Source organism: Rhinolophus hipposideros (genome assembly GCF_964194185.1).
Source record: "Rhinolophus hipposideros genome assembly, chromosome: 15".
NCBI lineage: Eukaryota > Metazoa > Chordata > Mammalia > Chiroptera > Rhinolophidae > Rhinolophus > Rhinolophus hipposideros.
In genome coordinates, this window is record NC_138061.1 from 20,133,062 (window position 1) to 20,146,239 (window position 13,178).

The window sequence follows — 13,178 nt, forward strand, 5'->3', positions numbered from 1 at the left end:
AGACGACGGTAACCTACAAAGGAAAGCCCATTAGATTAGCATCAGATTTTTCAGCAGAGACTCTACAAGCCAGGAGGGAGTGGAAACAAATATTCAAACTATTGAAAGAGAGAAATTATGAGCCAAGAATAATATATCCAGCAAAGATATCCTTTAGATATGAAGGAGGAATAAAGACCTTTCCAGACGTACAGAAGCTGAGGGAATTTTCTAATACAAGACCTGCACTACAAGAAATACCAAAGGAGGCTATTCGACCACCATCAACAGTGACAATTTGTGGCAACCAAAACATAAAAAGGGGGAGAGTAAAGGCCTGAACCGGAATATGGGAATGGAGAAAGTAAGCGTGCTGAAGAAAATGGAATACTCTAAATATCAAACTTTCTTTTACATAAACTTAAGGGTAGCCACTCAAAAAAAAATTCAGAACTGAAATATATACTGTAATAAAAGAAGAAACAGAGGGAAACATCATAGAATACCACCACACAGAAATAATAGACAACTGAATGGGAGAAGATTTTTGCAAACAGTGCCTCTGATAAGGGGCTAATATCCAAAATATACAAGGAAGTCATGAAGCTCAACAACCAAAAAACAAACAACCAATTGAAAAATGGGCAGAGGACCTGAAGAGACATTTCTCCAAAGAGGACGTACAAATGGAAACTAGACATATGAAAAAATGCTCAATATCACTAATCATCAGAGAAATGCAAAAAATAACCCACAATGAGATATCACCTCACCCCAGTCAGAATGGCTATCATCAACAAGACAAATAATAACAAGTGTTGGAGAGGCTGTCGAGAAAAAGGAACCCTCATACACTGTTGGTGGGAATGCAGACTGGTGCAGCCGTTATGGAAGGCAGTGTGGAGGTTCCTCAAATAATTACGAATAGAATTACCATATGACCCAGAAATCCCTCTCCTGAGTATCTACCCAAAAAATCTGGAAACATTTATACATGAATACGCGGGTGCTCCAATGTTCATTGCAGCTTTGTTTACGGTGGCCAAGACATGGAAACAAGCAAAATATCCTTCGATAGATGAATGGATAAAGAAGTTGTGGTATATATACATAATGGAATATTATTCGGCGGGAAGAAAAAATGATATAGGAACATTTGTGACAACATCGATGGATCTTGAGAGTATGATGCTAAGTGAAATAAGTTGGAGAGGAAAAGCAGAGAACCATATGATTTCACTGATACGTGTTATATAAACCAAAAACAACAAGAGATTAAGACAAACAAATGAGAAACAAAAACTCATAGACACAGACAATAGTTTAGTGGTTATCAGAGGGTAAAGAGGGTTGGGGGTGGGGGATGAGGGTAAGGGGGATCAAATATATGGTGATGGAAGGAGAACTGACTCTGGGTGGTGAACACACAATAGGATTTATAACGATGTAATACAGAATTGTACACCTGAAATCTATGTAATTTCACTAACAATTGTCACGCCAATAAATTAAAAAAATATATGTTTATTGTACATCCCTGAGGAAATTGCTACGTTCTATGGTCCTCAGTTTCCTTATTTGTGAAATAAGGAGGGAAAGGGTTAACTGGATAATTTTATGGTCATTTTATGCTTTGAGTGTCTAAGTTTTTTTTGTATGAAAAATATTAACACTTTAGGCCCAGAGAAAGCCACTACCCTTCTGCTTTTATGTAAAAACTCTGACCTAGAGTGTATTTCTAGTTGCAGTGGAAAGAACAGCACAGCTCGGCTTGGCACCTGGTGACCTTGGCCAATTCACCAATTCTGGGTCACAGTGTCCTCATCTGTGAGTAGAACAACCAGATGAAGGGTCCATGAAGCTCTAAACTACTACGCTTTTTAATAAGTTTAAGCACACAGAGGTTAATGGAAAATTGGAGACAGAATCTCCGGATCTTCGGCTTACTGTATGGAAAACAATTCTAAAGTCAAATCTCAAATGATTTTCTGAGCAAACATCAACTGTAGCATACACAAAGAGAGTAAAAGTTTTACCATTACATTCTCTACTGCCCTTTTAATGGCTGTCCTACTAATAATAGAACTCAGACCTCTCTTACTGTCTGCATCAATAAGCTGATCCACAGTAAATATACATCAAGTACCTATTTTATGCAAGGCATCCTTTTAGAAGTTTGTTTCCTAACATAGACACAATCTGATCAATTTATTCAAACTAAGCTTTGGGACTACTAGGAATGGTCGCAGGTTACTCTCTGTAGGGAAACCATTACAAATAGAAATGACCCTTCTGGCAGTCTGAACTCTGCTCCTTCTGTGATTAACAGTCCAATTAACAAGGCTAGTTTAGCAGTTATAGGAGAAGTACTTGCAGGTACAAGTATTTGTGAGGATAATTAGATGCTGGCCTAGTTTTTGCCTAGTCAGGAATAATCACATACATGTATTTCTGAAGTTCTTCTCATAGAACCATGTGGGGCATAACAATCGTACCTAAATTCCCAGGATATTTGAAACCAATAAACAAAAAAGATTTTTAAAAAATACAACACCCAAATTTTCTATCTTTTCAAATCAAAGGAGTATTTAGAAACTCCCCACTATCATTTGGGCACTTCACAGTTCTTCTTTACCAACCAATATACATATTCTAAGTTATGTAACCACTTAAATACTGATATTCCTACTTCCACTCTGAATTTAGTCACTTAGTATTCAAGTGGCACATAGGATTTGTAAATCATTTTATAATAATTAATTTGTTGAAGAAAAACACAGATGGATATTTTGATGTTCAAATTACATTGCACACTGATATTTCCTTTAAACATATATACATACATATATGTATATAACACGTACAGGTATGCGTTTGTGTATATATGTATATATATAATGTTTTTATAGTTATGGAAATTACAGTGAATTTTTTTTCAAACTGACTTTCTATTTTTGTCTTCCAAAACTCTATCATTCTGCTTTTCTAACTGTGATATATTTTGGCAAATAAGCATCGACAATTCCTATTGTATATATTTCTGGGTATCACACACATTGAGCTGAAACCCTCCACTAAAGGGTTTAGATTTAGCAGTTATTTAAGAAGACTCTCTTGAATAAATAAACAAATACACTCTTTTTCTAACATTTCATTCCATTTTTCACATTGCTTTATGTTCCTATGGGCTTTGTTTAAACATCTCTGAACCAGGTATTCCTGATCAGTAATAATATTCTGTCTTCATTGGTTTTTGTCCCCATAATCCTTTCTCTCTCCTTTAAATACAGATATTAAAGTAACTATGGTAAATCTCTTTAAGGAAGTAACACATATCTAATGATAAAAAGAGCTTAGCTTAGAACAGAAAATGAATACTACTCTTTTATTAGTTTCAGGTGTACACAACAATGTACTGGATAGACGTTTATACCCCTCACAAAGTGATAACCCCCTCCCCCAATCTACTACCTTTCTGATATCGTACTATGTAGCTGTTCCAATTCCATTGACTCTATTCCCTATGCTGTACTCCACATCCCGTGACTTTATATATATATATATATATATATATATATATATATATATATATATATATATATATATTAAATTATAGGTGACATTCAATATTATTCACTTTTAGCTTCTTCATTTGCTTGTCTTGTTCTTTTGTTCCTTTCAGTTTTATATCCCACATATCAGTGAAGTCAGATGGTTCTTGACTTTTTCCGTCTGACTTATTTCACTTAGCATAATAACCTCAAGATCCATCCATGTTGTCGCAAATGACACTATTTCATCTTTTCTTATGACAGAACAGTATTCCATTGTGTATATATACCACAACTTCTTTATCTAATCATCTATTGAGGGACACTTTGGTTGTTTCCATGTCTTGGCCACCATAAATAAAGCTGCAATGAATGTCAGAACACATATATCTTTACGGATAAATGTTCTCAGGATTTTGGGATATACAGCCAAGAGAGGGATTGCTGGGTCATATGGTAATTCTATTTTTAATTGTTTGAGTAACCGAAACACTGCCTTCCATAGCTGTATTCCCACTAGCAATGCATGAGGGTTCCCTTTTCTCCACAGCCTCTCCAACATTTATGTTGTTTGTTTTTGTGTGTGTGTGTTTTGTTGTTTGTTTGTTTTTTTTTGTTTTTTTTTTGTTTTTGTTTTTTTTTGTCTTGCTGATGATAGCCATTCACTGGTGTCAGGTGATATCTCATTGTGGTTTTTATTTGCATTTCTCTGATGATTAGTGATGTTGAACATTTTTTCACGTCTATTAGCTATCTGTATGTTAGCTTCTGCAATAAATGGTGCTGGGAGAATTGGGAAAGCCACAAGCAAAAGAATTTAACTAGACTTCTATCTGTCACCATGTACCAAAATTAACTCAAAATGGATGAAAGACCTAAACATAACACCTGAAACAATAAACTGCATAGAAGGAAAAATAGATACTAAACTTATGGACCTTGGGTTTAAAGAGGATTTTATGAATTTGACTTCAAAGGAAAGGGACGTAAAAGCTAAAATAAATGAATGGGACTATATCAAACTAAAAAGCTTTTGCACAGCAAAAGAAACCATCGACAAAATAAAGAGGCAAGCAAATGGGAGAAGATTTTTGCAGACAATGCCTGCATAAGGGGCTAATATTCCCAATATATAAGGAAATCATACAACTCAACAACAAAACAAACAAATGATCCAATTAAAAAATGGGCAGAGGGCCTGAATAGACAGTTCTCTGAAAATAAATATTATTTTACATTATTTGAGTAGACACGTATAGTAGGAGAACATGTACATACAAATATATTTGTTAAAAGACCAGAAAAGATATAAAAAGCAGAAATTACTGATATGGATTATATATTTTAAAATGAAACTAATAAATCTGATCAACCCCCAAAAATGGTAGAAAGAAAAAGGGAAAGAGAAAAAACAATAATAATAATAATAAAAGACTACAGATACATAAGCTATTTCAAAATTTATAAATAAATATTAAATGATATTTTATAACACTAAGCTAAAAAACTTAGAAGATACACTCGCAGAAGGTAGAAACCTGAGGAGATAAATGCATATACAACATATAGGTATGTTAGTTATAGACTTAGCACTCTCCCTTAAAAAGAGCTAGACACAGTATGTTTTACTAGAGACTGGCAACATACCATCCAAGATGAGCTGATTCTTATACTGTTTAAAAGACAAGAGCTGAGTAAAATTCAGAAAGCATCTCAGTAAAAAATAAGTCTGAAAACAAAATTAAAGATAACACAACCAAAAAAAAGTATAGAATAGATTTTTCGGATTTTAGTAGCATATGTATCCCTTTTAAGAAGAATAAATATTTCAGAATCCTGTTTTGATTTACATAATTAATATTTTACTTATATATATGCAAAGGAAAGGTTAAAACCTCATGTTAGTTATAGCTGTTTTACCTTAAACCCAAGTGTGCATTAAATGCACACAAATTAAATGCACACTTATGAAAATGATAGAGTATAAAGTAATATATCCCTAACCACCCAATTTCAACCATTACTTTGGGTGGTATAGTGGTGGTATAGTGTTCTACAGAAGTTCTATTTTTTTTCTGTTTTAAGTTTAATAAAACTAATAATGAGAATGCCTGTTCACATAAATGCATTTCAAGAAGAATTACTAATAATTTCGAGGTTTGATTTACTAGTTACAAATCATCAGAACACATAATTTTCCAAAAACTGTGCTAATGAGCAATCTTGCACTCTTCAAACACCAATTTTAATCAGGTTCCATATAACAAATCTGTGACTATTCCTAGTTCACTTGAAAATAGATTAGCATTGTGGTAATATTAAAGCATACATAAATGGCTATATTACCTTTTATTGCTAGAATAGAAGTAGACAAAATCTTCATTACTTATTTACACCATTTATTTTTACAATTTAATATATTTTGAGGCAAAAATCTACATCTGTGTTTCCCATTTCTGGATGCACATCACAATGTTTTGGAAAGATTTAAAAAAAATAATAATACATCATATGGCGGCAGCAGGGCGCAATTTTTGAGTTCTCCTCCGGATCTTATCACAAGCGGGACATCTATAACCTATCAAAGGACTCTGCTCATCATGCAGAACAGCTAAGAGACTCGTGCAAGGATTACTTGAAGGTGGGCAAATTGGGCAAGCAGGGGAAGAGGGGAGGGAGCAGAGTGAAGACACATCTGCGGCTGTGGGGACGTGGCCCACATCTGCCGCTGTCGAAACGTGGCCGGCATCCACAGCTGCAGAGATGCAGGGGATCCCAGGAAGGAACAGAGAACACAAAAGCCAGGAGGTGGGCTCTTTCCCTGCGTCCCAAAGCTGATCTCTTCCGCCAAGGGGGCAGAATATCCAGCATTTGAGGCAGTAACGTCAGTGAGACCTCCAGTTGGGCTGTAGGCCGGACAAAGGACACAAACTCCATACCTGGGCATCTCCCTCCCTTCCAATCCTACCCCCGCCTTTCCAGAGACTTAAACTGGCCCCTGAACTGAGGAGTAGTGTCAGATTACAGAGGAGCCTTAGAGGCTCTGGGAAGACCAGCGTGCAGCTCTGACCCAGGGAAGAGGCTGGGAAGAGTGTGATTTTTGCTGGGCTAGGAGAGAAGAGACTCCTCTACTCCCAGCCACCACCTTTTCTGGCCTGCAGGAAGAGTGTGACATAGCTGGGCTGGGAGAGAGAAGACCCCTCCATCCCCAGCCCCCACCCTTTCTGGCCTGCCTAGGGCAGGGCAAGTACAACGGCAGAGGCACTCCCAAGGATCAGCAGTAAGCGGCAGATACAGCTCCCAGCTTTCAGCAGCTCAGAAATCTCCTGCCTGCCACACACACACACACATACACACACACACGCACGCACACACACACGCGCGCATACACACACATGAAAGAAGTTGCCTAAGACTCACGAGAACTGAACACACAGCTGGTGGTGCTACTCTCAGTGCACATATGTGCAGGCAAGAGCAGAAAACGGCACTGACTTTGTAGAAACTACCATCCAGATCCCTCAGCCCCACGCATCTAAATCTGCAGTTCCAACGTGACTCTGGGCATCAGGTGATCAGCTCTGCCTGCACAATACGCAGAGGACTTTTTGGTACAGCAGAGGACAACCTGGAGATTACTTGGTGGGCTTATGCCAAGATTAGCGCTGCTTTTTGTTTTGTTTTGTTTTGTCTTTATATCTTTGATATCTTTGCCTGTGTTGAGTGGGGATTATCAGTTGTTTTTACATGTGAATGTATTTGATTTTTTTCTTTGTTGTTGTTGTTGTGCTTGGTGATTTGCTTTGTTCTGAAGTTGCCCTACCAGGGCCCAGCTTAAGAGGCACAAGATTCAACATACCCAGAGGCCAACTCCAGACCAAACCAGAGTATACTACATATACTGTAGTATATGTATATACTTACAAGAAACGGAGGACAGCATTAGGAATAAAGACATTGGAAATGTAATGGCTCAGAAGGATAGTGGATGGGGGTAGGGGGGTTCACACAGTGTGAGGGATATAAATGATAAATATCTAAGTATTACTTTGTCTTATGCACCTGAAACTAATAAGAAAATAAAAAATAAAATTAAATAAATAAAAATAAAATAAAATAATATGTCAAACCCTAACTTTATGGATTCCGATATATTCAATCTAAGGTCAGGCCCAGGAAAGCACTGGAAGTGCTGATGACTTCCAATTCACAAAATATATACACATGTAGTTTTAACAAATTATTAACGGCTATGATTAAATTCTTCTGGGCTTGGTCCACCCATATTAATATGTTCAAGAATGACCCAATTCTCTCACATTTTTTCTACTCCTTATTGTCCATGCACCTTGCCATTTTTTAATCTATCCTTGGTGATAGCTCCACTTTAAGCACAAAGGCAAATTAGGACTCACTGGACTCAGAGACAAGTTCTTCGTTGTAGGGCGGTGACCCACATTTTCAAGAATATGCTTAGATGTGTATAATTTTAGAATATCATCAAAATAGAACACAATACGGAAGTACTTTGCAAGGAAAATAAATCTATAAAATACTTGGGTCCATGGATCTCAGTGTGAGAAATATAGTTAGAAAACAATATAACAAATAAAAAGGTACATGCAAATATTCTAGGTAACTAATATAAAATTAAATGCAACTATACTTTAAAAGAATGCATGATATTTTATGATTAATAAGGATTTTTACCAGGAAGGTAAATATACTTTACCATTAGGAAATCTATTAATACAATTCATAGTATTAATAATTAAGAAGCATAAGACAATCTAAATAATGTTTAAAATGTTTTGATGACTTTCATCCATTCTTAGTAAACTATAAATAGAAAAATTCCTTTAACTTAATAAAGAGTTCCTTTCTTAAATCTAGAGCAAACATTATATTTAATGATGAAATATTAGAATCATTGGAATTTAAATCAAGGAAAATATTTTAATTAGCCCAAACTACTATATTATTTGACAATACAATCTTGCCAATGAAATAAAAACAGAAAGAAATGTGAGATAAGATTTTTTTTGGAAATTAAGTAACAATATTTGTGTTCTGCCAGTGATATTAACTATCACCCTAGAAAATCTAAGATCACTTAAAAAATTCTTATTATATGCAGTAATAACAAATCAAGGAGCATAATGGGAGAAAAGGAGTTCTTATTCACAATCAAACAAGACCTATAAAATAACTAGACATCAGCCAAAGAAACATCCAAGTTATTTAAAAGAGAACAATACATGTAATTCTGGTTTTTGGCCAAGATAAAGTAACTGGGACTGGATTTACCCAATTGTCTTAGCCAAACAGTAAAAACTGGAAACAAAACATATAAAACAATGGGTTTTTTTAAGTATTGGAAAATAGGCACTGCAACACAAAGATTCCCCAGAGAGGAACAACAGATGAGGTAAGATCTATGACTGCCCCTTCAGTGTACATTTGAGAGCCTTTCATAGGCTGAGGTGCAGGGAAGAGAAACCCAGGTAGAGACTATTGGTCTTCCTTTTGGTATGGAATTGGGTTTCCAAAGAGGCCAATATATTTAGATTCGTAAGGAAGAGTACCAAGGAGTAAAGAGAGTAAGAGACGGTAGAGAGGGAAGAACGGAGAGAGGGAGAGAGAGAGGGAAATGGAGAGGGGGTGGGGGAGGAAGAGAGAGAACTCTGGAGATATGCAGAGGCCCAGCCTTCAACTTCCAGATCTTCAGGTGAGTACTGATCAGGGCATGTATGTGAAACAACTATTCAATGATGGAGAAAGAACAACCAGTAAAGAGCAGGCAAAGAAATCTACAGAGCTCACAATGGGCAAGGGATAATTGGTGTTCCAACCAGCCATAGTGGAAAAGTCTTACACCACATTGGGCATTAGGTAGAACACTCACAAGAGTCCTGACTCTGTATGAAGGAAAAATTAACCCAAAACTATTAGGATGTCCTGATACCACTTGAGAAAGCTTAAAAGCAATCCTCAAAAGGATCAAATATTTTCCAAATAGCTCATTCCAGAACAAACTGCAAAAATATTTCAATAAATACAAAAATATCCAGCACCCAAAAAAGTAAAATTCATAAGGTCATCTATAAAAAATTACCAGGCATGAAAAGCAGGATAATACGAGCCATAAAAAGAATATATATACCATATATATATATATATATATATATATATATATATATATATATATATATATATCCAGAAATAACAGAGATTGTAAAATTAGTGGACAAGCACATTACAACAGTTATATATCTTCCATATATAGAAGGTAAAGGAATATATGAACATGTAAGGACAAATATGAACTATATAATAAAATGATCAAATTGAACTTCTAGAGATGAAAATACAAGGTCAGAAATGACACACACACTGGAATAAGTGAAAAGTGGATTACACACTGAGGAATAAAAGATGAATAAACTTGAATACAGTTGACCCTGCTTCTCTGAGGAGGACATGTTCCAAGACCCCAGTGGATGTCTGAAACCATGGACAGTACCAAGCTCTACATACACTATCATCTTCCTATACAAACATACTTATGATAAAGTTTAATTCATAAATCAGTCACAGGAGGAGATTAACAACAATAACTAATAATAAAATAGAACAATTATAAAAATATACTGTAATAAAAGTTATGTGAATGTGGTTTCCCTCTTTCTCTTTCTCTCTCACTGATAATTGATGCAATAATGGAGATTGTTACTAAGTGAATAATGGCGGGTAGCATATACAGCATTGAATGGGAGGTACCATATGCAGTATGGATATGTTGGACAAAGGAATGATTCATGTCCCAGTGGGAGAGAGTGGGACAGCAGAAGATTTCATCATGCTACTCAGAATGGCACACAATTTAAAACATATCAATTGTTTAGTTCTGGAATTTTTTATTTAATATTTTTAGACTGTGATTGACTGTGGGTAACTGCAATTGTGGAAAGCAACGCTGTGGATAAGGGGAAACTACTGTACATAATAGTAGAAACTATCCAAGATGAAACACCAGAGTAAAAGGACACTTAACAAGTATGCAGGGCATCAATGAATTGTGGGGCAATTTCAACATTCCAAAATGTGTAACTGACATCTATGAGGGAGACAAGAGAAAGAATGGATTAGAAATTTATTTTTAAATTCTCATTTCCCCAAAGTGATAGAAATTATCAACCCACAGAATTAAGAATTTTAAGGAACTCCAAGCAAAAGAAACACAAGGAAACTACTCCAGGGAATATCATAATCTATTTTCTTAAAATAAGTAATAAAGAGAAATCGTGATCACATATAGAGGAAAAAAGATACATATGTAGTAAAGAGCAAAGTTACAAATGACAACAAACAGACTTCTTATTGGAAACAATGTATACCAGAAAAAAAGTAGAGAAAGAGAACTTTAAAGTTCTGAAGGAAAAATTAAAATCTGAACCTATAATAGAATTCTAAGAATTCTATAGCCAAAGGTGAAGATAAATTTTTCAGAAATGCAAAAGTTAAAGTCCTTATTCACAGATTTTTACTGCCAAAAAATGTTAAGGAAGTCCTTAAGGAAAAAGAAAAGTGACTCCAGATAAAAATCTGGATCCACATTAAAAAACAAAGAGCACCAAAAATGATAAATGTGTGACTAAATATTATATCATTTTTTTCTTATTTAAAAAAGTATCATTAAGTGTCCAAAGCAAAACTAGCAATGCATTTTTGATTTTCTAATAACTAAAAGGAAATGAAACCTAGATGTCTGCTCTCCAAGAAGATGGCGTAGACTCATTTTCCCCCCGTATATCCCATCCTCCACCTAGCAATGTCAGATAGTCCACCCTGCTTCTATCATCAGGGTAAAATGAAAGAGAATCTCATTCCACCAGGTAAGCCTGCTCTACCTGCACTGGCAGCAGTATTGCAGGTGTCTCCCATCCCGGCTCCCAGTGGTAGAAGCACATACAAGTCTGATGTCTCCTGGCCCCCCACCCAAAAGCAGAGGCTGACCCAGGACCAACATCTTTTGACCCCACCCTCACCCCCAGCAGAAAGAGGCTCAAGAAAGCACCTTTTGTCCCAGAAGTTAACCCCAGCAGGGATCCACTGCAAGCCCCATCAACACTGGACAGCCCAGAAATGGACCCAGAAAAGCAGTCACTGAACCACAGGTCAGACCCCTCCTACCCCTGACCTGGCAGCTCTGGGCACAAGGCAGTACTTTTCCCCTGTGGCATCATCAACAAGATCAAGGAGAAGCCCCACTGACACTAGGTGAACAAAGCAGACCGCAGCAGCTTTGCAAGGGTTAAAAACCAAATTGTCATTGAAACTATAGACCACAAAGTGGGCCAGACCAACTGCTAAACCTAAACAAGGTGGCTGCTTGCTAAAATGGATGTAAATAGGATCCAGAATCTCCTAACATAAAATCCAAATGTCCAGGATTCAATTGAAAAATCACTCATCGTAACCATAACATAAATGAGAAAAGCATATTGACTGACTACGATAGAAATAAATTACAAATCAGTAACAAAAGAGCATCTGAAAAATCCCTCAAATATGGAAGTTAAATATAATCTCTATATATCCGTTGAGTCAAAAAAGTAATTGAAAGAAAAACAGACAATGTGTTGAACTGAAATTGAAAACACATATAAAACTTTGTGGACTGGAACTAATGCAGTGCTTAGGGAAATTTTTATAACACTAAATGCCTATATTATAAAAGAAGACTGCAGAGCAATGAGCTAATTTTTCATCTTAAGAAATTAGAAAAATATGAGAAAATTAATCCCAAAGTAAGGAGCACAAGGATACATTAATGATAAGAGTGGAAATAAATGAAATATAAAACAGAAAAACAACAGAGACAGATGAAAGAAACTAAAAGCTAGGGCTTTGAAAGACAATCAATCCAATTGATAAACTTCTAGCCAGACTAATGAGGAAAAGAGAAAGAAAATACAAATTACCAATATTAAAATCAAGACGAGGGATGGGAATATTACTAAAGATTCCTAAGATATTAAAAGAATAATGAAATAATTATTATAAACAACTTACGGTCAATAAATTTGACAACTTAGATAAAATGGACAAGTTCATTGAAAGACTACCAAAAGTCACTCAAGAAAAAAAGAAACTAATAGCTCTATATCCATTAAATAAGTCAAATTAGTAGTTAAAACCCTTTCCACAATAAAAACACTGGGCACAAATGGTATCATTAGTGAGTTCTACCAAATATTTAAGGAGAAATAATTCCAATCTAAGTAAACTCTTCTCCAAATTAAAGATGTTAAAACACTCTCCATCTAATTTAATGGGGCCATCATTATTCTGACACCACAAAGATATTAAAACCATATACCAATATCTCTCATAAATTTAGACTCAATATATATTTTTTTAAGTCTAGAGAATCAGTTCCAGCAATATGTTAAAATGATAACACATTATGATTAAGTAGGAGGCTACCCTGGGAAGGCAAGTTTGGTTTAATATTCAAAATCATTCAAGGATAAATTCACTTTTATCACCAAAATAAAGAAGAAATGCCATATGATCATCTTAATAATTAAAAAAATAAAAATGTTTGACAATATCCAACATCCACTCCTGATAAAATTTTCTCAC